Source organism: Macaca fascicularis, chromosome 17, assembly GCF_037993035.2.
Source record: "Macaca fascicularis isolate 582-1 chromosome 17, T2T-MFA8v1.1".
Classification (NCBI taxonomy): domain Eukaryota; kingdom Metazoa; phylum Chordata; class Mammalia; order Primates; family Cercopithecidae; genus Macaca; species Macaca fascicularis.
In genome coordinates this window covers 10,800,639-10,827,337 of record NC_088391.1, presented here as the reverse complement: position 1 = coordinate 10,827,337, position 26,699 = coordinate 10,800,639, and the positions used below count along the sequence as shown (strand labels likewise).

The window sequence follows — 26,699 nt, the reverse complement described above, 5'->3', positions numbered from 1 at the left end:
CCTAGGGATGAATAATAACATTTCCTTTTCCTGGGATCAGAGATTTATTCTGCTCCAGGGTCAGAATCTCCCTTTGATACTAGGCTGTCCCAGTATAAGTCCCAGAACCTGAAGGGCTTTAACAGCCCAAGTCTAGGGGAATGCAGGTGGGATCCTGGCTTTGGGGGTCAGAAAAACTGGAGTCGAGTCCCCATTCCTCCTCTTTCAGCTAAGTGACCTGGTGGGCAAATTTATCTGGGCTTAAGTTTCCTCGTCTGTAAAATGGTGATGGGCACAATTCATACCCCATGGGATACCATGAAGACCAAATCATGTAACGCATGTGAGTAGTCCTTGACCTTGGCTGCAAATGGAAGTCACTGGGAAGTGACTAAAAAATACAGATACCTGGGCTTTACCCCCTTGAATAACAGTTTTGGCTCTTGGCTGTGTATTAGAATCACTGCCAGGGCTTTTAAAAATCTCAGTGTCCAGGCCAACTAGGTCAGAATCTCTGAGCATAAAACCCAGGGAATGAGATGTTGTGAAGTCCCCCAGATGATTCCGGTGGGCACCCAAGACTGAGAGCCACTGATAAACATGAAAATTACTTAAAACTAGTAAGCCAAACACGTAAAGAATCATCATCAGTATCAACTGAAAATTAAATGTGATATAATAGTGACACTGGCTATCTGGATGGGGCTTTCCAGTATACCCTCAAAAGCTTGACAGTATGAATATGAAGTTTAATACAATAAGTGTGAAAAATTAAGAAGGTCTTCAAGAGACAAATTGTTAGGAAACATCATGGTAGATTATTGTGATTAAAGAACGCCTCATGCACACACGAGTCACCCACAGGTCTTCTCAAAGGTACACTCTGATTCAGCAGTTCTGGGGTGGGGCCTGAGGCCCTGCCTTTCTAACACATGCCCAAGTGATGCCCTTGCCGTGGGCCCCAGGGTTAAATGCACAGGCTCTGGAGACAGATGGGGTTCATGTGCCCAGCCTTCCATAGCTGAGTTGTGTGACTCAGGGTACCATTCTCCATATCTTCTGTCATCAGTGAACCTCCCCTCCCTGTCCCCGTTTGTGGAGACAGCACCCCCTCCTGTACTGTAATCCCGTGGCTCGGATAGGCACCGCCTAATATGACTGCCCTCGCTCTTCTGGGTTAGTTGAATCGTCCTTGTCCCTGAGCCAAACTGGTCCAATAGGACCCTTCCTGCGGTGGTTGAGGATCAAGAGCATCAGCCAGTCCCTGTGCAGTTCAGCAGGGCAAAGGCTCATGGCCCTCTGAGGGGAGTGGCATGCAGAGGGAATTGGGTGAGGTAAAAACAGAGATGAAGCAGCACTGGACTCCCTGTTCCGTGGAGCTGTTTTCCCGCCCATCCTGTGTTATATAAGCCATCCAAAAAATTCTCCTTTTTGTTCAAGTCAGTTTGAGCTGCGTTTCTCTCAATGCAGTGGTGCGGGGCGGGGGAAGTCCCCAAGAAATGCTTTAACTATTCTGTGTTTAGTTTTCTTACCTGTGAGATGGAGTGTATAGTAAGTGGGATGTAAATCATAAGGTTGTTATGGAGATTAAATAAAGTAATACACGTAAGGCACTTTGAACGGTGCCTGCCCTTAAGTAAGCATTCCAGTTAGGAAGATCCAGGGCTGGCCAGAGGTCTGCATCCATTTCAGGGATTCCTGGGATCCAAGGAATGGTCCATCGTAAAGGCATTAGATTCCTGGTTCAAATTTGGATCAGTCTGACCTCTTAAAGTCTACCAGGTGCTGAGGGAGTGTGTCCTCAGTCTAGTCCAGACAAACTGACTCCCACATGAATAGCACAGCCTCACCCTGCCACCCTTCCCACTCTGTCAACCCGAGATCAGCTTGGTAAAGTCCATGCCCAGACTTAGTGATTCACTGGGGGCTGTAAGATTGAGGGTGAGTCAGAAGTTGGGTTCTCCCTGGGCCTTTCTGGGAATTCACTCGCTGTAAGTCTATCTTCCAGAACCTCGACATGTCTTCAGGTCTGGGCTCTCGCTGATGCCTCTTACCTCCAGCACGCCTTTCTTAAAATTTTCTTAAAATTTCCAAATTCCACTTCATACAAATACCCCATATCAACTGTCCACATCAATATCACTGTATATTTCACATCACGTAGCACATTAGGGGTGCTCAAACGCACAGCTTGACATGACTTGCAGTGGATTTCGCTCTGATTTCAAGTCAACACACAGTGATGGAGCTCTCAGTGCATGCGAAGCCGGTGGTAGGAGTGCCCTCCCTCACTCTGCCTGCCTGGAGGCCACGTGGTGTGAAGCTTACCAAACTAAAGGCAAACTAAGCAGTGGAGGACGCTACATTTTCGAGCTGCACTGGGAGTTATTAGCAGAGTGTGGGATGCCTGTCGCAATGCTGAAACTATAAAGGTGGGAGCCATCCGAGGACCCAACACCCCGAAAGAGCACATCACACAAGCAAGACAGGCGTAAAAGCAGTACCTATTGGTAGAGCGGGGCCGTGGATGGAGCTGGAAATGACGGCTTTCATAGAATCCTAGTGTAGTTCAGCTAGAAATAAAAAAGTGAGAAAATGCTAATTAATTAGATCACCCCCCAGATTACAAGAGTTTGTAACAATGTCTAAAGCATTCTTTCAAAATGCATTTCATGAGGAAGAAAGGAACCACTTGCTCAAAAGATAGGAACATTTCAAAAAAGCACGCGTCTGTGTGGGCAGACGTGTAGGTGGCCTGGCGGAGTGTGGAGTGGGTGACGGTCTCTTCCCGTTACACTCGCTTGAGGCGAACACTAGAACAGACAATCCCCGGGTATCCTTTCTGACAGACCGTGCTCAAGTTTCTACTGCCTATTTTAGATTTTTCTGAGAAAATCTGAATGTTGCCTGCATAGCTGCAGGGCTTTTACAGAGAAAACAATGTATCCTTCCCTAGAAATCATTTTTAAATTGGAAGCTATGCTGAATCTCAAACCAGGAGGAATAAAACTGCCCTCGACCCCCGTCTTGGAAAATCAAGAGCTGGACTCGAACAAATGTGCGAGAATTCGGGAACCAGCGATTTTGGGCAGGACCCTGAGAAAGGGCCAGGGGCAGTCCTAGCTGCGTGGGACCAGATTCTGTGAGGTCTGAGGAGCTCCTCTCCTCTCCCGCCACCTTTGCCAGCGGAACTCCTTATTAGGAATACGGGTGTGGCTGGGAGCCAGTGGTTCACACCTGTAATCCCAGCACTTTGGGAGGCTGAGGCAGGAGGATTGCTTGAGCCCAGGAGTTTGAGACCAGCCTGGGCAACATAGCAAGAACCCATCTCTACAAAAATTAAAGAAATGAAAAGAATATGAGCATGTAAATTGGATAACGCCATCCTACTGCCAGAAGTGCAACATGTTAGCTGCAAAGGATGATGGACTTGTCACTTAGCTCGCAGGCGTAATGCTAGGCTCAGAGGATGCTGGGAATATAGTAGCTTTTGGTTCTAACCCTCACAGAGTTTGGAAACCAGAGACCAAAAGGAACAGGAAGAGGAAAGGTAAGTAAATTTGGAGCTAAAGGACAACAGGACTGAGGGGCCAGAGGGCCACCTGTGGAGCAGAGTGGTGCAGGTCCCTGGAGCTGTCCTGTGCCTCCTTTTCTCTGTCGGACAGGACTCCCCCAAGGTGGCTCACATGCAGTCCCCTCAGGGAGCAAGGTCATGAACACACTGCTGAGGCAAAGGGCAGAACAGGACAGCAGACCTGAGAACTCTCCTACTGGATGGCTTCTCTCTCCAAGGTCCTTTTCCACACTGCCCAGGCCAACGCCCGGCTTTATTTTCTCCCCGAGATGCACACCGGGCCTCTTGGGCGGCACTGACTCTGCATCTTGGGCTTGTTCCTTCCACCTTCTGAGGCACAAGGGTCTGACTAGGTCCAGGCAGAGGAGGCGCACTGTCTGGGACAGTGGAGTCGGGGGCTGTCAATTCAGGGGGATGAAACATCCACAAGCAACAGAAAGCACAGTTCTGTCAGGCTGAGTGGAAGAAGCCAGGCCAAAAAGGCCACATATTGTAGGATCCCATTCACATGAAATGGGACATAAAAGGGAAATCTATAGAGACAAAAAGTAGATCAGTGGGCCGGGTGCAGTGGCTCACACCTGTAATCCCAGCACTTTGGGAGGCTGAGGCAGGTGGATCAACTGAGGTCAGGAGTTCGAGACCAGCCTGGCCTACATGGCGAAACCCTGTCTCTACTAAAAATACCAAAACTAGCCGGGTGTGGTGGGAGTGCCTGTAATCCCAGCTACTCAGGAGGCTGAGGCAGGAGAATCACTTGAACCTGGGAGGCAGAGGTTGCAGTGAATAGAAATTGCACCACTGCACTCCAGCCTGGGTGACAGAGTGAGACTACACCTCAAAAAAAAAAAAAAAAAAAAAAAAAAAAAAAAAAGAAAAAGAAAAAGAAAAAAAAAGAAAAAAGTAGATCCGTGGTTGCCTGGAGTTGGGAGTGGGGACAGGCAGGAGGGAATCTTATCAGGGTTACGGAAATGTTCTAAAATTGGATTAGGGTAATATTTGCACAACTCATTACACTTACAAACTGTACACTTAAATGGGTGAATGTTATGATATAAATTGTACCTCAATAAAGTTGAAGAAAAAAGAACTCTATTCTCCATTCCAGCTATCCTTGAGAAACACGTCATATTACTATGTATGCTTGTTTATTCAGACGACTGTTTTGTTTTTTTCTTCTTTTTTCAGATTATTGTTTTCTTTTTGTACGCAGCTGTCTTAAGTCACATTTCGGTTCTATTGTAGGATTGGTACTTAATTTTCTTCTCTTCATGTTCGCTTTGTTGGCTTTCATCTTTTAGACAAATGCTATTTTCTTGGCCCAATTTTTCTTCCCCTTTAATTTTCCTTTTCACTTATCAAATGTTTGGTGATTTTTCTATGTTTTTCCTTTCATTGTATTGTATTTCCCACCACTCTTTTCTTATATAAGGCTTCATAATTAAGAAACTTCTCGGCCTGGCCGAAGCCTGATGTGTTTAGACAGAGTTAAGAGGTGTAGGCATGAGACCGTACTCCCCTGCCGGCCACTCTCATCACAACAATCCTCGGGACACTGCTCCCCTCCCGTACCTTCGGCTGGCGTGTCCACTCTGCACGTGGTTTCTGGGCTCTCTTGACATAAATGGACACTGTCTTGCTTCTTTATGCATTTGAGAAATACAAATGTAGCTTCTCAGAGCCAATAGAAGTCTCAGGGAGTCAATCTCACATTGGTAATCACGTTACTGGTCCTAAGACACTCTGGCTATTTGAGTTGCCTCTTACTCCAGCATGAGGAAGGAAACCCTATCTGCTGTCTTCAGACTCAAAAGACACCTGGGATAAGGCCCTCCCAAGCCAATCACAGCAGAAAGCTCAAAACTGATTAATTTCACTAGCTTCAGAAAACCACATGTGTATCATTCTTTATACTATTCTGTGTACACAGACCATTTTTTTTTTTGTTTTCAGCTAGGTTTGAGAAGTTATCTCTAGACCAGTGGTGACTTATTAAAGAATATTTACTATTTCTTATTTATTTGACTGACTGCTTGTGGGATATATCTGGAGAGAGACAGAGGACAGGCTGGCAAATTCTTTTTTTTTCTAGAGATAGTATTTCACTCTGTCACTCAGATTGGAGTGCAGGAGTGTGATCATAGCTCCCAGTAACCTCCAACTCCTGGGCTCAAGTGATTCTCCTGCCTTACTTAGCCTCCCAAATAGCTGAGACTACAAATCTTGACCACCGCACCTGGCTAATTTAAAGACTTTTTTTTGTAGAGATGGGGTCTTGTTATGTTATCCTCAAGAGATCCTTCCTCTTTTGCTTCCCAAAGTGCTGGGATTACAGACATGAGCCACCTCATCCTACCACAAATTCTAACTTACTTTTACTTTTTTTTTTTTTTTTAACCTGAGTAACCCAGTCTCCATGCACTTTCCAATGGATATAGTTTACATTTGGAGAGGTCACGACGTTGTTGATGGTAATGTTTGGCATGTTCTCAATTTTGGGCATCTTCTTCCAAGTTCTAAGGTGAAAAACATAAAAATCTCAAAAGATGAGAATGACTCGCCATCACACATCCTTCTCATTCTAACTAGCAGCCTTTTCTCAGGCTCTTTCAGGTCAGGAATCACCCCCTGTCCCCATAGCTTTCACTCATATGATGCTTCTCATTCTTGGAGGCCTCAGTAATCATCCTTAGGGCCTCTCTGCATATGCCAGACCATTTGACCTCTCTTTTTTCTGGACTCCAGAAAAGTCGAGCATGTAGCTGCCATGTTTGATGTGTGCTGCTCTTATTTTCTCATGAGATGTGTACAGCCTGAAGGCAAGTGTGCTGTCTTTAGAGTCCCACGAGCCCCAACAGCGAGCAGGACTCAACAAACTGACTGGGTGAGGGCTCCACACTGGGTGTGTTCCAGTAAGGGCTCGAGCAGCCTTTCAAAAGATGATATTGCACTTTTGAAGTCAGTCCCGCAAAGAAGTGGACCTTGCTTGTAGTCAACATGCATGAAGGCAAATGGTGGCATCTGTGAAGTCCCATGTCATAAAAGTTCTTGAATAATTGATTAACTCAAATGAGGGCTCTGAGACAGGCTGTCCTTTCCATGGCCAAGGCAGGAACAAAGCGGTTGGTGCAATGAGGAATGATGAACTATGGAAGATGCCGTGGATGTCCACCCAACAGGCAATCTCTGCCTTCTTCCCAACAAAATCAAGGCACAGATCTCCTAATCTCAGGGGCCTCATGTGAACCAGTTCTGGCCAGTGAAATGAAGTGAAATCAGCAGAGGAGCTCTGGGAAAACTTTTTCTTGTCTAATAAAATGTGAAATTAGTGTGATACATACACCCTCTTTCTTTCCCCTCTCTGTATGTATATGTGTGTGTGTGTGTCTGTCTCTCTGTTTTTCCTCTCCCCTGGTTGGCCCTCTTCTTCCTGATTCCAAACACAACTGAGATGTCTGGAGCTATAGCAGCCATTATGAGACCATGAGGCCACAGTGTGAAGGACAAAAAGTCAAGATGCTAAGGATGGTGAAATGAGAGGATGAACACTCAGAACTCTTGACTGCATCATTAATAAGCTAAACCCATGTGGGCAACCACCTATATCCTGACATGTTTGTTAGAAGCAAACCTTTTTATTCTCTATGAGTCATTTTTTCCTGTTACTTAATAATAGCAAACATTTATTAAGTTCTTACTATGTGTCAACCACTGTTCCAAGCACTTTATACCTTTATAGTTATGGATCCATTTATTCGGTTTTTTTTTTTTTTTTGAAACAGAGTCTTGCTCTGTGGCCCAAGCTGGAGTGCAGTGGCAGGATCTTGGCTCACTGCAACCACCACTTCCCAGGTTCAAGCAATTTTCCTGCCTCAGCCTCCCCAGTAGGTGGGATTACAGGCGCCTGCCACCACACCCAGTTAATTTTTGTATTTTTAGTAGAGACAGGGTTTCGCCATGTTGGCCAGACTGATCTCAAACTTTTGACCTAAAGTGTGTGCTCCGCCCACATCAGCCTCCCAAAGTGCTGGGATTATAGGCATGAGCCACCACGCCTGGCCTCTTGATCCGTTTACTCTTAAACACAACTCTATGAGATAAGCATTATTCATTATTCCCTTTTAAGGGATGAGGAAACTGAGGCACAGAAAGGTAAGTATCTTGCCAAAGTTAGCAAGTAGCAGGATGAGGATTCAAACCCAGGCAGTCTGGATTGCAGCTTAAAACATTCATAATGGATGGATTAACTATACACAATAGTCTATAATGGACATTCCCATGGTTCAACAAATCATTGAATTGTGGGACTGTTTCAGAGTTGTGAGGGATCCTTCGAGATGAGTGAATATATTGCAGTAGATACAAGCTGGAATAGTGATGTCTGCCTTATGGAAGCCTGTAGGCAAGATGTTTTTATACAGTTTAGCAGCAATTATGGAAATGCATTGTCTTCTTCAAGGCAGTCCCCATATTGGAAATTCCCCTAGTAATTGTTTTCCCATTTTATTAAGCATTTCATAATAAAGTTCTCTTCCTCTGCACTTTTTAATTGCTATCATGGCAGTACATTCTCTTGTTTAAATTGCTCATTACTTTTGACTACTTTTTTTTTTTGAGATGGAGTCTTGCTCTGTCGCCCCCAAGCTGGAGTGCAGTGGCACTATCTCAGCTCACCACAACCTCTGCCTCCAGAGTTCAAGCGATTCTCCTGCCTCAGCCTCCCGAGTAGCTGGGATTACAGGCGCACACCATTGCACCTGGCTAATTTTTGTAGTTTCAGTAGACATGAGGTTTCGCCATGTTGGCCAGGCCGGTCTCAAACTCCTGACCTCAGGTGATCCACCCGCCTCAGCCTCCCAAAGTGCTGGGATTACAGGTGTGAGCCACTGCACCCGGCCACCTTTGACTACTTTTTAAGTGTTACATTTGTACATTTTGATCCACTACAAAGTTATTTCTTAGTAATCTTCTGTGAACAGTAGTTTTGTCAGATACCCTTGGTTTCTAATCAACAATTACTCAGGACTCACTCCTGATTTCGCTGTAACCCTTGCTAGACTTTCTCGCCTCATGTAGGAGTGAGGGAGAGTCTATGTCAGGACTCACTGTCTTTCCAGATGAACTTCCTGTCAAGCTTCCTCAGGTCTTGGAGATGCCTTTCCATCAGGCCTCTCTTTGCCCGATGAAGTTCTTTACTGCTGAGTTTCTTGAACATTCCACACAAGTCCCTGCATCTTCTCCTCACCCATTCACATAGTCCAGAAAGTTAGTAGCTTGAGTAGATCTCAGTCTTCAGGCTTCAGAACTCTCAGGAGCTATGCTTTGTCTTGTTTCAGCTTTCAGAGGATGGCGCCTCAGAAACTAATGCTGACTACTTGACAACTTCCATTTTACCTGTGGAATTGTCCTTTTAAGATTTATTTTATTGTGTAAATTTACTTGGCTTCCATAACAATACCCCACAGCATTTAATCGCACTGGTTAAATGAAACATCTCTTTTTGAAAAGCAATTTTCAAGAAGCAGTTTAAAAAGTCTGATATCGTTACTTTATGAATTGTCTGTTCTCCAACAATAGAGCAAATAATAAGTATGTCTCCTCAGCCTGCTGCTTCCTTTGTGATACTTTGAGAATCCTTCAACTCATTTTTTTTGTCAATTAATCTTCTCCCAATTGAATTTCCCTCAAATAAATTTTTTTCTGGCCCTCTTCCACTAAGCTGTCCTTCGTAATACCATTCACCACCTCTGTTGCCTTTCTCTAGATACAGTTAATTTCTGGGAAGAGATTTCTGGGACAGAAAATGGGGCAGAAGAAAAAAGCCAGCCAAGATTACAGGCTTAATGAGATTAAGAAGATAGTGACGATGATCAGAAATCAAAGGTAACTGATTTGAAGCATGCATTTGTATTTCAAGAAAGAAAACAGAAAAATCTTTAAACTTCTTGGAATTACAGCATGGAGACATGGATTCAGTCACTTGTGAGTGAATTAATTGATGGGGACAAAGTCTCTAAAATAAGGACTTGATTGTAATTTATATTTCATTCTGATAATAGTTTCTGTATTGCCCACCAATATTTCCTTACTTTAGACAATACTCATAATCTGTGTTTTAACCTCCAGCAAGCTTGAAGCCGATTTCCCGGGAGACTTATGATACAAGCTGTTCTCTTTTGAGGGCATCTACAGGAGAGATTTAAAGTCTTTCTTCTTTTTTATTGTTATATAGATGAAAGCTTCCTATGTTGCCCAGGCTGGTCTCGAATGCCTGGCTTCGCCTCCTTATGCTCCATGGCAACAGACCTGAGCCACCGCGCCTCCCTAAAGTCTTTCTTCTATCACTTTATTTAATCTACTGTGACACTGGTTTGGTCAGATCCAGACAACAGTTCTCCATGACGCAGGGCTGGTGAATTTGGGTCATCAGCCAATTGTTCACGTTGAACTTTATCTTTCAGCTTGTCAAAAAATAATCTAAGATTTATCGAAGCACCAGCATGAATCCCTAAGGAAATAGGATGGAGGAGGTCATCAATGCAACCAGGACCTCCAGTGCTTGCCCCTGTCTGGGATGCCCTGAGAGGCGGTGCAGAGCCGTGGGTGTGGTCTGTGACAGCCCACTCCCACACGCCACAAAGTCAGGGGCATCTGGAAGACCCAGAACCACGGCCGTGAAAGGCCTCTGCCATGTGGGACTCTTGATCTTAGCAGAGGCACTGAGCAATTGTGTGTGTGTGTGTGTGTGTGTGTCGTGACAAGGGCCTGGTCATTTTAGGGCAAAGCTCTAAACAGTTCGTTCTTTTTTACCCAGATGCAACTGACAGATACTGTGAATTGTCCTGCTGTGACTCTTCAGAGGAACAACAATTCCTGAAACTGTTATTATCAGTACCTTTTCTTTTCTATTTTCTCCTTAAAGGTGTGATTGTATTATATCCTTTGAGCAAATGAGTAAACACCTCTACTCAAAGTGAAGCAAATAAAATGAGGGGAATCCCACCCGGAGGGATGTTTGTAGTGACAGGCCACAGGGCTGTTCTCAGCTGTGCCCTATTCAACAGTCTAATCCAGGACTTGGATGAATACATAGAAATACTGCTAAATTTACTGATGACACAATGCTGAGAGAGACAGCAAATCTACTGCAGGCCAATATCAGCAGTGAAAATTAGTTTAGCTTAATAAGATTAGAATGCAAAAAAGTCAATAACATGAAATTTAACATCAATGAAAGCTCTGGATTTAGGTTCAAAACAGGAATTTATAAGTAAAGGATGTGGACTATGTGGCTTGAATATGGGCCATATTATGCCAGTGGACAAGGTGGGCTATAAGGTGCTGTGTGGCATCCAGTTCGGAGCACTCGGGCCACTGTTGGGAAGAAAAAGCCAGGACAGTGAGATATCCTGAAACAAGGTCATATGAAGGACAGCTGAGAGAACTAGAAATGGTCACCTCTGAGAGGGAAAGGCTTAGTAGTCATTTTCAAACTCTTGAAAATTGGACATTTTTGGACATTATGTTTTATTTTTCTTTTGTTTCAAAATTTATTTTGATTTTTATTAAAATTATATGCACTTTTTGAAATCATACGCTTTCCCAATGGGAAAGGGGAACCCTAAAGCCTACGCCATATGAGGACAACCGTAGAAAAACAGATAAACTAGGAGATGCTTATGCAATGCAAAAACACTCCCCATTTTTCTGGAAGGATTTTCCTCAGTACTTTGCCAAACAGAAATCCATCACTTTCAGCTGAATAGTATATCTGACAAAAGTTGGTAGGGAAGGTAAGTACTGGGGAATTTGAAGTTATACCGTGACCTCCTGCTAACTGAATAGCATGTCAAAAAAAAATAAAGCATATCTCAAATAGTATTTAGCCAATGGGCAAATAAGATGCTGTTTATCAAAAGTCCTTTTATATTCGACTTTCCAGCAACACAGTCATCATGTGCAGTTGATGAGTACGTATGCTCACAAGTAGTTACCCGCACATACTCCTTCAGCCATCTCTCTAGTAATGAAGAAGTTAATGTCTTATAATTCATTTCCGAGCATTTTATAATGCTTAACTAATTATAAACTAAAAATAAAACCCCTTGAATTCAATATCTAATGAAAGACTCAGCATCCATCGACCTGCCACCCACCCATCCTCTATCTATCTTGCATTTATTCTCCATCCATCCCCCATTGATTCATCCATCCATCCATCCATCCATCTATTCACCCACTATCCATGCATCCTCTAACCATTATTCATCTATCCTCCATTCATCCTCCATCTATTCATCTATCCATCCTTCATCCATCCATCATCCACCCAACTGTCCAAGGTCTACTAGGGATTCAGAAATAAAAGCTCTAGTTTCTAGGTTCTATTAATAGTAGTGCCCACTCTAGTGAGAGAGCCAGGTTGTGAACAGAATGTTCTGATTCAGGGATAAAATCTCAGTCCCTGAGGTATGTACAAGACTTCATACAGACTGCATTGTATAGAGAGGAGAAGACCTCCCTGAGGAGAAGATGCTCAGTGGAGGCCCAGAAGGGCACTGCAGTCAGGCAAAGGAGGGAACCAGTGCAAAACCATGGGGCCATAAGGGAAGGGGATGCTTGTTTGATGCCCACCTGCTCCAGAACATGGGGGCCACGGGGATGTGAAGGCATCATCAGAGATGAACCAGGAAAAGTAAGCAGAGCCTCAGTCCTGAAAGGTTTTGTGGGTCACACTGAAGAGTTTAGGTTTTTGAGTGGGAGAGAGACATCAGCACCTCTCACAATCTTCTCTGCTACCCTCTGGTCTGAGAGAGCAGCATCATTAGAGCCATCATCCAATAGAGAAGTCACAGCAAGTTGTATACAGCTTAAAACTCTGCAATGGCACCGCCCGCCATAAGGTCCAATATCACCTGACCCCTTCACAGCTCCCTGATCTCATTCCCTCCACTCTCAACCCACACCTATCCTGCCCCAGCCACCCCAGTCCATGTGCTATTCCTTGAAGCCCTCACGTGTGTTCTCACCTTAGGGCGTATCTCTGACTCTTCTGTCTGCAAGGAGTGCCCTTCCCACACATCCTCAGGCGGCTCAGTCCCTCACCTCCTTTGGTCATATGTCAACTTCTCAGAGGCCTACCCTGGCTGCCCTATCGAGAACTCCACACACATGTGTGCACACCAGGAATTCTTGATCCCTTACCCTGCTTTATTTTTTCCCAGCACTTACCACCTTCAAAATTATTATGATATCTTTATGTTTATTGTCTTTCTCCTTCCACTAGTCTGAAGGTTCAGGTCTCTGTTTTGTTCACTGACACCCGAGCACCTAGGACACAACCTCACACGTGCAGACGCTCAATCAATGTTTGCTGAATGAACATGAGATTGGATTCGTTTTCTCTTTTTACAAAAACCACCCAGTGAAAATATGAAGAGTGATGTGCAAGGATTTGAAGTTGGGCCTGGTGAGACCATTTAGAAGTTTGTTGCTGTGATGATGCTGACAGATTGAATGAAGCAGTTGCCGTGAGGAGGGAGGGGAGGGTGGGGAGGGCATGGGCTAGAGCTATTAAAGAGAGAGAATTGTCAGGACTCGGTGGCTAAGTACAGGCTTGTGCCTCATAATGATGCTTCAGTCAGTGATGGACAGCATGTACCACAGTGGTCTCATAGATTTTGCAGCATATATAGAAACGTGAAAAATGGCATTTGATAATGGCATCGCAGATGAAGTAGGGGAAATGACTGATATTCAGCAATGGTGCTGGGACACTTGGTTTCCCATAAAAAATATACATAAATAAAAATACGTATGCAATCTAGGTTCATGTGAGTATGCTGTATGATGTTTGCACAATGATGAAATTGCCTAAAGATGCATTTCTCAGAACATATCTCCGTGATTAGCAGCACACGACTGTCTCTGCATATGGGATATAAGCAGCTAGGATGACCTAGCTGGCATGGACCACAGGGCAGTGGTGGAGCCATTCACAGAGTTGGGGGAGAGAGAAGAGATGCTATTTGGTGGATGGCAAAGACATTATGAGGTTTGTTTCACACACGCTGTCCTTTGGTTCTCCGCAGGACAACTGAGTGGACGCAGAATGTCTTTATATATTACAGTGCACATGTTGACTTTACAATTTATTTCTTTTCTTCCTGGACAGCCACCGCCAAACGCATATAATATGCCTTCAATATCTACCAAAACAAAAATAACCAACCACATTAATTTACTTCTTATCTTACAGTCATTGGCCTTCCTTCTGGTCCTGTTTGAGACTTTACAAAATCACTGTATAAGGTAAAAACCGCGTGTCTTTACCCACTGTCTGTTTTCACACTGACATCCGGAGAGTCTTATCCCACAACACCCTCAGATGCTATCTAACATTTCCTAAAATGATGATGTCCTTAGCTAGTTTACCTCAGACAGAAGCAAATTCACAGCAATCCGATTCTTAGGGAAACCACTAGATTTTTTTTTTTTAACAGAAAATAGCTGGCAAGAATCTGGTTTCTCTGTAGTTTCTCCAAGCAGTAACCTTCTCTCATGACAAACTGTACCCACTTGCTAGAAACTCAGCAACTTGGTTTTTCCCGTTCTGCGTGGCTCCCAGATGGCCACCAGCTGGCCGGAGCTATTTCCTGCATTCTAATCCCTTTCTGCGTCCTCCTGGTTCTCTTTTTGATCTCCCACGTCTGTCCCCTCCTCCTTCTAACACCCACCATACTATAGCCCGCTTTGGAAGCACCTATTTTCTAAGAAAATCTTGAGGAATTTTTTGGAGGCATTACGTCTTTTTTGTTTTGAAACTTTTGGATTGTAAGGAAAACCAGCTGCAGAGCTAGGCAGGGGCCCCAGCTCTGCTCCATCATCAGAAGGCCAGCTGTCTCTGAGCGCAGGACGAGGACCCCCGCCTTCCAGGGGTCACGGCAGATTGTTCTGTGACAAGGCCGTTGGGGGACAAATGGACCTGACATTCTCCAGAAATCGCGCTTCAGTCTTTGAGCTGCACTCCTCTTCCTTCAAAATCGTAGCAAGGAGACGCCCAGTTCCCCCGCGGACTTATGGACCAGCGAGAGCCACTGAGAGATGCATCACCGGATCCTACCTAAGCACTTTTTGTTCCATCACCCTGTGACCAGAGTATTGCACCACAATCCCAGTTGTTTGCAATAAATGGCTTGTCTTGATTTTCCAGATTATAGCTAGAAGATTGCCTCAAACGATGAATTGTAGAATGGAGCAGGATGTCTGTGTGTCTGCGTCTTCATCCGGGTTTGTCAGGCCAGTGAGTGTCGGGTCTGCGTCTTAGAGGAAAGGGCTTTGGTGGGGTCTCCATTAAAACCTCTGTACGAGGAGGGTTTCTGTAGAGGAGCATGTCTGAGTGGGTGGTGGTAGGAAATTCCCAGGTGAGGGGTGGAGGCTACTGGTATGCCAGGCTAGTGTCAATGCCTGTGTGTGCATAGGGGTCTGTGTGGGTGACTATGTGTGTGTGCACAGTGGGTCTCTGTGGGTGACTGTGTGTGCACAGGGGTTCTGTGTGTATGTGTGCACAGGGGGTCTGTGTGTGTGTGCACGCACAGGGGGTCTGTGTGGGTGACTGTGTGTGTACATGACTGTGTGTGTGCACAGGGAGTCTATGTGGGTGACTATGTGCACAGGAAATCTGTGTGGGCAAGTGTGTGTGTGCACAGGGGATCTGTGTGGGTGACTGTGCGTGTGTGTGTGCACAGGGAGTCTGTGTGTGTGTGTACAAGGGGTCTGTGTGTGTGTGTGCCCAGGGGATCTGTGTGGGTGACTGTGTGTGTGCACAAGGAACCTGTGTGGGTGACTGTGTGTGTGTGCATGGGGGTCTGTGTGTGTGTGTGCACAGGGGATCTGTGTGGGTGACTATGTGTGTGTGCACAGTGGGTCTGTGTGGGTGACTGTGTGTGTGTGCACAAGGGATCTGTATGGGTGACTGCATGTGTGTGCACAGAGTGTCTATGTGGATGATTGTGTGTGTGTGCATGGGGGTCTGTGTGTGTGTATGCACAGGGGATCTGTGTGGGTGACTGTGTGTGTGTGCACAGGGGGTCTGTCTAGGTGACTCTGTGTGTGTATACGGGGGTGTGTGCATGTGCACAGTGGGTCTGTGTGGGTGACTGTGTGTATGTGCACAAGGAACCTGTGTGGGTGACTGTGTGTGTGCACAGGGGGTCTGTGTGGGTGACTGTGTGTGCACAGGGGTTCTGTGTGTGTGTGTGTGTGGGGGGGTGTATGTGTGTAGGGGGTCTGTGAGTGTGTGCACAGGGGTTCTGTGTGGGTGACTATGTGCATGTGTGCACAGTGGGTTGGCGTGGATGATTGTGCATGTGCACATAGGGGGTCTGTGCGTGTGTGTGCACAGGGATTTGTGTGGGTGACTGTGTGTGTGTGCACAGATCTGTGTGGCTGATGTGTGTGTGCATGTGCACAGTGGATCTATTTGGTTGGCTGTGTGTGTATGCGCGCAGGGGATCTGTATAGTTGACTCCATGTGCGCACATGGGGTCTGAGTTTGTGTACAGGTGCATGTTTGTGTACCTGGAACTGTGAGGGTATGTGGGGTATGGTGGAGGTGTGTGGGTTGCTTTGGAGGGGGTATCTGTTCTGTGGTGGGTTTTGTGGGGTGATGTGAGGAGACGAGCTGGGGTGAGTGATGCAAAGGGATCTGTGGAGTATGTGTTGGGCTGTCTGCCAGGGTGTTGGGTGTACTTTGAGATGTTTTGGGGTATGTTTGGGGGTACCTGTGAAGGTGTCTGTGTGGGTGTCAGTGGGGATCTTGTGGGTGTCTATGTGGTGGTGTGTGTGGTTTGTGAGTTGTGTTGGTAGGGAGATTGTGGGGTATCTGTAGGGTATCTCTGGAGTGAGTATAGAGTTCCTATAAAGTGAGTGTACAGGTATTCATGGGGTGCCTGTAGGGCATCTGTGAGGGTCTATGCATTTGGGTTTGGGGATTTTTGTGGGGTGTTTCTGGCTATCTGTGGGTCTGCCCTGTGGACAAGTGCCTGTGAAGGTGGTCTGTGTACCTGGGGAATGACTTCTGTGGCTTTTCTGTGTGCTCTGCCTGTGGGTAGCTGTGTCTGTGAACTTAGCTCCATGAAAGCAAGAAGCCTATGATAATTCCACCAGGGGCAAACCTGGCCTTGGCGCTTCACTGTCCTAGCGTGTGTCTGGCCCTCCCATTCCTGGCCAAGGCCCACAGCCACCGCAGACGACCTGCTGATGCCTCTGCTGAAATCAGTGGCCACTGGCCAACAGCTTGGCAAGAGTGTCAGCTCCCTCCCGAGATGAAATCAGAGGTGAGTCACTCCTGATCCCAGCCTGTACAGTCACTTGCTATGTGGCTCTCACGCCGATTCCCAGGGCACCTGCAAACATCCCCGTGGGTGTCCCAGCCTGTAAACCATGCACCTGTCACCTCCAGAACAAATGTGTTGGGGCTGAGGAGGGAGTGCGTCACGCCCTTTCCTGACATCTTCCAGATGATGTAAAAGAGCAAGAGGCACTTGAATTTCAATCCGCTGTTCTCCAAAGGGACGCATTCCCTCCCTTGAAGGGAAATGAGACGTTTCAAAGATCGCACTTTAAATTTTACCCAGAAACTTAAAATAAACCAATGATTGTTCCGTTTAGAAGAATCCTAGGTCTCCGCATCCACAGACCATCGTGGGTTAATCGGTACTTATATTTGATGTACAGCGTTGGCGCTTGGTATGAACCATTAGATCCTTTCAGCATCTCCAGGAGGCAGCTTGCATTGCTCCCAGGGAAGCTGAAACTGAAGGAGGCCACAGTCCTGCATCCCAGACCAGCCTTATCTGCATGGGGTGCTCCCGGGCCCCTCTATTCAGGGGGTCTCCAAGGCCCTTGGGATTTTCTCTCAGCTAACTCATTCCAGGGGTGCACACAGAGTCCCAAGCAAAAGCAGCTGCTGGTGAGGAGGCCAGCAAGTGAGCTTCTCGTGATCCTGAGCAGTACAGCTGTACTTGCCTTGAGGGCAGCGAGATGCTATTTTAAGCAGCCCTTGAATTGCCATCACAAAGTGATTTTAGCCAGTCTTGCCTTTTTGTTTGAAAAGGGTATCATTTTGCTAACTTCAAAGCCAAAAGCCAAGGGTGTTTATTTCTTACCGTTTCCTATTCATTTCAGGAAAACCGCCTCTAGTTTCCAAGAAGCACACAGGGAGCCACTTCTTTACCGCTTGCTCCTGCAGGGTTTTGCTCCCCCAGCTCCGCCCTGCAGGTGCTGGTTTGCCTCCTGAGTCCTGTCCTCAAGACATCCTGCGCATCTCCTCCTGGTGAGTGAGCTGGGGCACTTCTCCTTCTGGATACACCTCAATTACCTCATTTGCATCTCAAGGCTCTCTGGGAGGAAACGTGGTGCAGGAACTAGTGTCTTCGGATTATGAGGGAGGACGTGGAGGCAGAGGTGAGGAGTGGTGACAGCCAAGCTGTGGGGAGCCTTTGGGCAGGAAGCGGAGCTTCGGGCTCCCAGGCACGTCCTCTCACTCTCTCCCATTGCCCTCAGCAACGAAGCACTGAGTGTCTCCAAGATACGAGGTGCTCTTCTCTCCAGCAGTGTAAGATCTGTTGGAAAGATGAGACACATCTACAAAACCTGACCATGAGGGGGTGACTGAGAAAGGCCTTGGGAGGTGCCGAGAAGGAGCATTACAGAAGGAGACTGTGTCCTGTGATCCGGGAGGCTTTTCAAAAGCAAGGGGATTCGATCTGAGCACCAAAGATGGGAGAGGAATTTGAAAAGCTGGCATGGAGGGAAGGACACATTCTCGTTGCACAGTTTGTAAGGCAAGATGCTGAGGAAGGTAAGCACAGGCAGGTTCTGAAGACAGCCCACTCCAGGGCCCACGAGGAGGCGGCTTCAGCAGGCTGGGCTGAGGCAGACAGGAGCGGAAAGAAGGTAGGGGCCGGGTGCAGTGGCTCGTGCCTGTAATCACAGCACTCTGAGAGCCCAAGGCAGGAGGATTGTTTGAGGCCAGGAGTTTGAGACCAGTCTGTGCAACATAGTGAGACCCTGTCTCTACCAAAAAGAAAAAAAAGAGTAATTAACCAGGCACAGTGTCATGTACCTGTAGTCCCAGCTACTCAAGAAGCTGAGCCCAGGAGTTCAAGGCTGTAGTGAGCTATGATGGTGCTGCTGCACTCCACATTCCAGTCTGGGTGACAGAGCTAGACCCTGTCTGAAGAAAAAAAAAAAAAAAAAAAAGGGAAAGAAAGAAAACAAAAGGGAGAGGCATCAGGAAAAGAGAATACGAGAATTCTCTGATGACAAAGTGGCTTTCACACCATAAGCAAAAATTCCCAGGGGACATACAGTGTGTTGTTTCCCTGATATTTTATTTTTTAGGGTATGTGGCAAAGACTGGTAAATTGTTCACTGAACCCATCTCCCTTTCTGTGCTGTTCAGCTTCCCCAGCTTCTGTGGCAATTAGGGTGGCCATGTGACTGACTTCTGGAGTATGAGCAGAAGTGACGCACAGCACTGCAGGCATAGCATGTAAAATCACCCTGCAGGACCACCCACTCCGTCTCTTCCCCAGAATGCTGCCCGCTGCAGAGGACCCAAAGCCCTAGGGGGGAGCCTGGGTCCCCGAATCACCCACCAAACACATGCAAGGAGCTGTTATATGAGCAGAAAGTAAATTTCTACTGTGAGAAGTCACTGAACTTGGGAGTTATTTGTTATAGCAGCTTGCCTGCCCTAATACAGACTGATTAATACTAATATGGTATATCCGATTCTCTCAACACTTTCTGTTTAGCTGAAATGTTCATCCTGACATTTGCTATGACTAGTTTAGGTTTCATTCCTCTATCCCCTGAACCGGGTAGAATGCTCTGTTGTACTCAATGCACCAACTCTGGAGGTCCACAATGGTATTGCACCATGACAGAAGAATAGCAGAGCGAAGCTGGGAGATGGACACACCAAGGGGAGCGAATGTGATGTTACAATCTGAGAAAATTAGAAAGGTGAAGAAAAAGCAAATCCCAATTCTAAACCACCTTGAGAACCTTTGCTAGTTTATTCCTTTACCCCATGGCAACAGTTACATAAAGTGATTATGTCCTTGCTTTAAAAAAAGTGCTATTCCTCTTCTTTCGAAACTACATTTAAACTTCAATATTTACCTTGATAGTTCACTTACAGGTGCCAGAAGCAGAACGGTCACACATCCCTGCAACACAATTTAAAAAAGAAAAGAAAAATAAATTTCTTGCAGAAGTAAAAACACAACATATTCCATTTACTTCCCACACACTAAAATCTTGTCCTCTCTCAGTAGAAACAACAAGCAATATTTTTCTGTGTAAAAGGAAGTGGAAAGTTTTCCAGGCTTCTCTGTTTCTCCCCAAACAGATGGGCTTTCACATTCAAGAGACACTGGAGCTGCCATAACCTTGAGTGGACATGAGCTTGGCCAGATTGCACTGTCCAAATGCCAGGACCCAGGGCCCCGGGGAGGTCCCTGATGCATGCGGCTGTGCTCTTGGAGGATCTTGGTCACTCCGGCACGTTTCTTGCAGCAATCTGCACTTGGAACAGCATTTGATATGGAGGGAAACACTAGTATAATATCAAGGTGTGTATACTTGCAAAACTTGCTGTCTCCTGTGTGAAATAAATTCTGCTAATTTGTTGGTAGGAGCTAGCTTAGTATTTTTTTGGTATCAATGTGACTGGAGACTATATCCCTGAATAAGTGCCAGGCACTGGCTCTGAACTAGCTAAATGCTTTGCATGTGTTATTTCCTTAAATCCTCACAATAATCCTATGGAGTCGGCAATTTTATTATTTCCATTTTACAGGTGAGGAGACTGAGGCAGAAAGAGGTTGAATGATGTGCCCAAGGGAACAGAAGTCATGAGTAGCAGAGCTGGGCTTGCTAAACATCATGTGGTCTTTGAGCTCAGGTCCATCAGTGCTGGAACAAGCTATGGTGTTAGTTGAATTCACAGTAGGTCATGTCATTTTCCCACCAAACTATCTCAGTCTGGGTACAAATAAAATCTCAGCCTGCTGGGTTTTTATTTTTTTTAACCTCAGTATGACATATACCAAAAATTCTGTGTCAAGTGTCTTATGTAAGATTTTTCCAGTGCATAACTATTAATGGGAATTGCATCAGCATCATTGGGTTCTGTCACTTTTTCATGCCATTATAGCACCATTTAGAAGTTCATTTAATTTCAAAAAGTCACCATATACTGTTCCCTTCCCTCCATGTCTCTCTTCCTTAGCTAACGTGTCATTTTCTCACTTCACACTCCCTCATTAGAGGCCGGCAATCTGGCTTCTCTCCCTGATCCTCCACTGACATTTTTCTCACCACTGGTTCCATTTCTAATAAATAAATCACATGGGTTTTCTCAGTCTTTCTTCTTCCTCAAGTTCCCTGAATGTTCAGCTGCTAATCACCTCTTCCCTCCAGACATCCCTTCTCCCTTGGCTTCTGCTGGCTCCTTTCCTCTCTGTTACCCCAACACTTCCTCCCTCCAGTGCTCTTCGAGTCTTACTGCTGAGCTGTCTTCCCTAAGCCAATGATATTCATGACTACATCTCTCCCTGAATCCCAAACCAGGATTTGTGGCTTCCAACAGGATGCTTGCACTTGCCGGAACTTGGCTGTTCTAAAGCCACCTCACTCTCAACATACTCAGCATCAAACCTTGGGCCTTAGCTTGGCCAGCCGGGAAGCTGAGCAGCTCCATTTGCTTGCAGCGCCTTCCATTCTCTTGGTATGCTGGGATTGGGATCCTACGTTTGGAGCTCGATAAGAATGATTGGAATGTATCTAGCCTAGTGTCTGGCATGGAAAAGGTGCTCTGTAAAACCATTTTCTCTTTCTTTTTCCTTCTGTCTCCTACCCAGTGTTTATGGAGTCACCAGGTCTGTTGAACATGGAAGGAAATGCCAGCTTTATTCAGTTCCATCCACCCCACGGCCACTCCACTGACCCCTCATCCGTCAGCCTGGAATAGTATGAAGCTTTTGAACCCATCTCCCAGCCCGCATTTCTCCAGGGAACCACCCTGTTCACTGATACCATGGCTATCACTCTGCAGCTTTCCTGCTAACCAAATCACAATGGAGCCCTGTTATCAGTTAGATTAGATCAGGGCCCTTCAGCTTGACTTTCAAAGCCTTCCATCCATGGGGCCTGTCATTCGTTCAACATTTCCACCCCCACACATGAAAATGAGAGCTCTTTCCTTTTTTTTTTTTTTGAGACGGAGTCTTGCTCTGTCACCCAGGCTGGAGTGCAGTGGCCAGATCTCGGCTCACTGCAAGCTCCGCCTCCCGGGTTCACGCCATTCTCTTGCCTCAGCCTCCCGAGTAGCTGGGACTACAGGCACCCGCCACCTCGCCCAGCTAGTTTTTTTTTGTAATTTTTAGTAGAGACGGGGTTTCACCGTGTTAGCCAGGATGGTCTCGATCTCCTGACCTCGTGATCCGCCCGTCTCAGCCTCCCAAAGTGCTGGGATTACAGGCTTGAGCCACCACACTCGGCCGAGAGCTCTTTCCTTTAGTCCACCCAGTGGCCCCACCTCTTTTCTGCCTGCTGTCTCTGTGTCTTGCTCAAGTTGTTCCATTTTTCAGATGCACTTTCCCTCCCCAGAGTTTGTTTCCTTCAGGATTAAGCTGACCCACAAAGATGGTCTTGCTCACTCAGTCCAAAATGTTCTTTATTTCTTCTGAATTCCTCTAGCGTTTACAGTCAAGATCCCACACCCTCTGACTACCGCTAATAGAATCCGCTGGGTTCTTACCGTTGTAAAGACTGTTTCAATCACTCCTGAAAATAACTTGCAGAGAGATATGTCCACCTGTTCTCGCCAGTGAGGAAACTGAGGCTCACATGGTGAACACCTCAGAACTGCGTCTGGGATTTGGTTCTGAAGACCACATCCTCACTCCTCACTGTGCTAGATTCTCTTGTATTTGTTTCTTTTTGTCTCCCAATAGGATTTAATGGCACAGATCATTTATTATGCTGTTTTGTTGCTTTTCCAATGGGCCTAGCTAAGGACTGAGAACACGATATTCATTTGATAAACACTCACTGATTTTGACTTCTGACTTCCAGACTTAATAATATTGTGACCCTCAAAAGAGGTAGGCAATTTATGTAAGCAGTGGTCACCAAAATTATTTAATCTGATAAATAACAGATAATAATCAGCACCACGCCAAAGTGACCAGTGATATCCAGGTGACAAACTGCCTAATCTTGGCTGTCTCCTTCCTTTTCCTCCTTAAAAATAAGAAAACCAAGGTAAAACGCCCAAGAGCTCATTGCTATTCTGAAATCATTTTGCTTCCAACTCTTATTTAAATCATCTCAGGGGTTTTGTTGACATTATCTGCCAAAGATTGTAATTCATCTTTCCAAAAGGAGAGAAGCATCAGCCCATCAAACAATGCCCTTCCTTCTATAGACAGCTGAGGTCTGAGGTTCCCTCCCGACTGCCAGGGCTAGTGCTTGCTACCAGGCCAGCTGCCTGCACAGGGCCCCTGGATGCATTTCTAAAGGGTCATATTTACAGTGTCGGATGGCTGGGCACTGTGGAGCTTAATGGGATTCTTAATAAAGGCAGCCTTCATTAAGACGGGAGTACAGGCAAGGTGCCCTTGCTTTTGAGGAAAGCACGACCCAGTGCAAGACGGATGCTCCCCCTTGGCTTGGAAATCACACGGGTCAAGTGCCTTGTCATGCATTAACAGCCTTTTAAGTTCCTAGGCAGATTAAGAGGAGCGGTGTAGATAAATGAAAGAAGAGGAATCATGCGATCTGTCTTGGTAGCATAAACATTGAGACACAGCAGCTGCATTTAAACATAGCAATTTGCTAAATGAGTGGTTGGCGACTTTCCAGATGGCCAGGGTGACATAGGGCTTGGATGAATCCTTTATTCAATCATGCATCTGTCTAGACAGAGACATTGAAGGCCAGGTTACAGCCACTGCAGCAGTGGCAGCAGCGGCAGCAGCTTTGAAACCCTTATATAAAACATGCTCAGTATTGCCTGTGAGGCAGCTTGGCCACAGATCAGCTGGAGAGGGTGCGGCGGCATGGTGTGCGTGCAGCCTCCAGGAATGCCGTCTTCTCAGCTGAATGACGGCCGGCTTGGACCAGGGGCTCTCTCTGTGCCCATCTTCCTACTGTGTCACTTCACACACCGACCCGAAGAGATGGGTGGCTGACCTTAGGGGACTAAGAGCAGTATCAGAGTAGAAAGCAGCAATACTGGTTGTGTTTTATGTCCCTTTTTTTAAATGTGCACTTTAAAATCATTTCACATGTGTTTTATCTTGATTTTTCTAGTTGATTTAAAAATTCCCTAAGTAGATACAAATGTATGCTTAGCTTTCAGCCATGACCCTACTGTGCCTTCCCTTTTCCCTACTCCTAGCATTCAATTCAGTCTTGGATTGAGGACTTTGTTAGAGATGATATCCTGAAGTTAGTGGCTGTAGAGGCTAGTGGGTAGACCAGATGACCACTCAGCCCCAGTTCAACTGACTGATTTAAACCAAGTCAGGTAAACTGGAGGCACCTGATGGGCCTTTGGCCTGACTCTAATAAAACAGGCAGCCAGAGGTTTGGCTGGGCTGCAACAGGGACTTACGGGAAAGGCAGCTCTACTGGTTGGTTTCCCTCTGGCAAGTTGTATCTCCAAGCCTATTTTATTTTTATTCTTTTATTAAAAGGTTTCCATAGGCAAGGGTTTCACTGTGTTTTCCAGCAGCCATTCAAGTGTTGTTACTGGAACGTTCTAATCGGTTAGTAAGCAGCTCTGCCCCGCCCCACCCCTGGAACCCTCAGGGCCAGCCATGATTCTTCGCCCTCCACACAGAGCAGCAGCTTCCCTTTACTTCTGACTCATGAGGAGCATTTTAACCTGATGAATCACCAGCAGTACTTCCTGTGACATTCTGGGGAAAACTACAGTTTGCTTAGGAAGGACTCTGAAACACTTCACTTGCTGCGGTGTTTGATCTGCACGGGGTGGAAAAATTTCAGTTCTGCTCTGTGTGGACACACCGAAGCCTTCTCACCAACAGCTCCTGGAAGTCTGCTATCATCAGGGCTGGGTCTACTCCACAGTCAGCCTGAAATGAACGAATTAAATGAACAAGGCTGTCCCCGGGAGGATACAGCATGTCCCCCCACTGATCTCACGCAGATGTCACTCCCTTTGGAACTGTTCTACTCATTTGAGCCACAAAGCACAGAGAATTATCTCAGAGATGATGTTCTCAATTCTCCCAAAGGTGGTACCTCACCAGCGCCATTCTTCAGGTATAGATAAGAAACAAATCCATACATATGAGAAATGCTTTAGGGTGTGATCGGCCTAGACTTTATCAGTGGAGGGCTTTGACAGCAAGAGTCCAGGCAAGGGTAGGGGAGTTGCCCAACTACCTAAGTTATGCCACAAGGTGAGAACAGTGAAGTCACTGAGCACTGGAACAGTTCCAAATTCATTCAAGTCCTGGCAATGAGGAAACAGCTCAGAAAGGGTAGAAAAGTCAGTGTTTTAACCTTCTACAGAAACAGTTCTCTTAGTATGTCGAATGTAATGCAGATGAATATTATCGAAAGATCTTCAACTGCATGATCTAGGGCCAGGTATGACAAATCTAAAGCTGCCCCAAGGACAGTCATGCACCTTTGTGGCATGTGGTGACAAACCAAGTTCCCCTGGACGTTGTCAGCTATTGCAGAGGTGGCTTTCCTTATGCTGAGTATGACTGGGCTCCTGATTGCCAGGATACATGGCAATTAAGAAGCGTGCAAATTGTGAAAACCTTGAAAACCAAAAGGCGATTAGGTGACAAGGCAGGCAGAGTCAGTGCTTCTGCTTTATAAATAAACTTGTTTTTTCTCTTACACAAAACCTGAGGTTATGCTAGATGCCAACATGAGCTCCTTAATGCGACGTTCACGTTAAGCCTTTTTATAATCTAATGAAAATTTGATTTTTAAAATGAGCATCAAATGAGGCCTGAAATATTGTTTGAAAATGTCACGACTTTTTAACATTTAAATATAGCTTTACACAGAGTCACCCTTGATTGACATTTTATTCCATTTCAGGGCTGTTAATTAAGAACCGTAGACACTAGCAGCAAAGATTAAAGCAGCAGAGGCCGAAAACTTCCTGAAATAAAATGCAGCCCTGATTTGCTCAGAACCCACATCAAAGCGGAAGCACGGATCCTGGCTCATGCACCTCTGGTCCACTAGGGGGCAGTGAATGATCGCGCCTCCAGCGGGCGGGCTTGTTCTACATCCACCTGAAGTGTGCAGGCCTTTTACACAAGCGAGCTGCGCTGCCGCCAAGGCAGGTGTAGGGAGTAGCCAGTTATTGCTACTAACATCGTATGCCAGAAGGATGAAGTGAAATGATTATTTGAAAAACTGAAAAATGAAAAAAGTTCATTTCTACCAATAAATTTGCATAAGGAACAGGTGGTGCTGCTGTACATACCCGCGTCCTGTTGCCTGGCTCCTGGTGGAGGGCAGTGACCAGGATAGGCTGCACCAGAAGGGCAGCCGGGGAGAGGGGTAGAGCCAGGGAGCCCCGTTTACGCAGTTGCTGGGGCTGGCAACTACCGGGCACGAGTGACCAAGGCGGGCTTCCCCTGCTCATCCTGTCCTTGTGAGGGGGTCCATTTGGGGGAGTCCCAGGCCTGGAAGCGGCGCAGCACACATCCAGGGGCACCATCCGAGCTGTAGGCTGTGTGGATGATCCCTGGAGCTGGGCAGTTCCCAGATCATCCCCGCTCCCACCACGTGGGAGCTGTAGAGAGAAAGGCAACACCTGAGCAAAATTAGGAACTGGGACCAGCTGGATTTCAATGTCTGTGTGTTCCTTTCTCATTCTTCTTCTATCCCCGCCTTGATTCAAGAATCTGGTGCCCTCCTGTCTTTGTCCAGTACAAACCTGTTCTTCTAGGATATCCGTCATTCACCTTCCACCGTGTTTGTATCACTACCTCCCAAGGGAATTTGCATTTAAGCCTATTTATTTATTTTTTGAGACAAGGTCTCCCTCTGGCACCCAGGCTAGAGTGCA

General features: G+C 46.2%; 1 long non-coding RNA gene across 3 annotated transcripts; it reads left to right on the top strand.

The window, feature by feature from the left end:
• Positions 1–14,358: 14,358 nt before the first annotated feature.
• LOC123569800 (uncharacterized) lies at positions 14,359–20,572 on the top strand. Of its 3 annotated transcripts, XR_006693593.3 has the most exons (5): positions 14,359–14,855; positions 16,755–16,890; positions 17,741–17,888; positions 19,974–20,196; positions 20,424–20,572. It is a non-coding gene; the product is annotated as an uncharacterized lncRNA (long non-coding RNA). The 3 variants fall into 3 exon arrangements; XR_012426662.1 differs by lacking the exons at positions 19,974–20,196; positions 20,424–20,572 and adding an exon at positions 19,020–19,272; XR_006693592.3 differs by lacking the exons at positions 14,359–14,855; positions 20,424–20,572 and having other exon boundaries at positions 16,517–16,890.
• Positions 20,573–26,699: the final 6,127 nt, after the last annotated feature.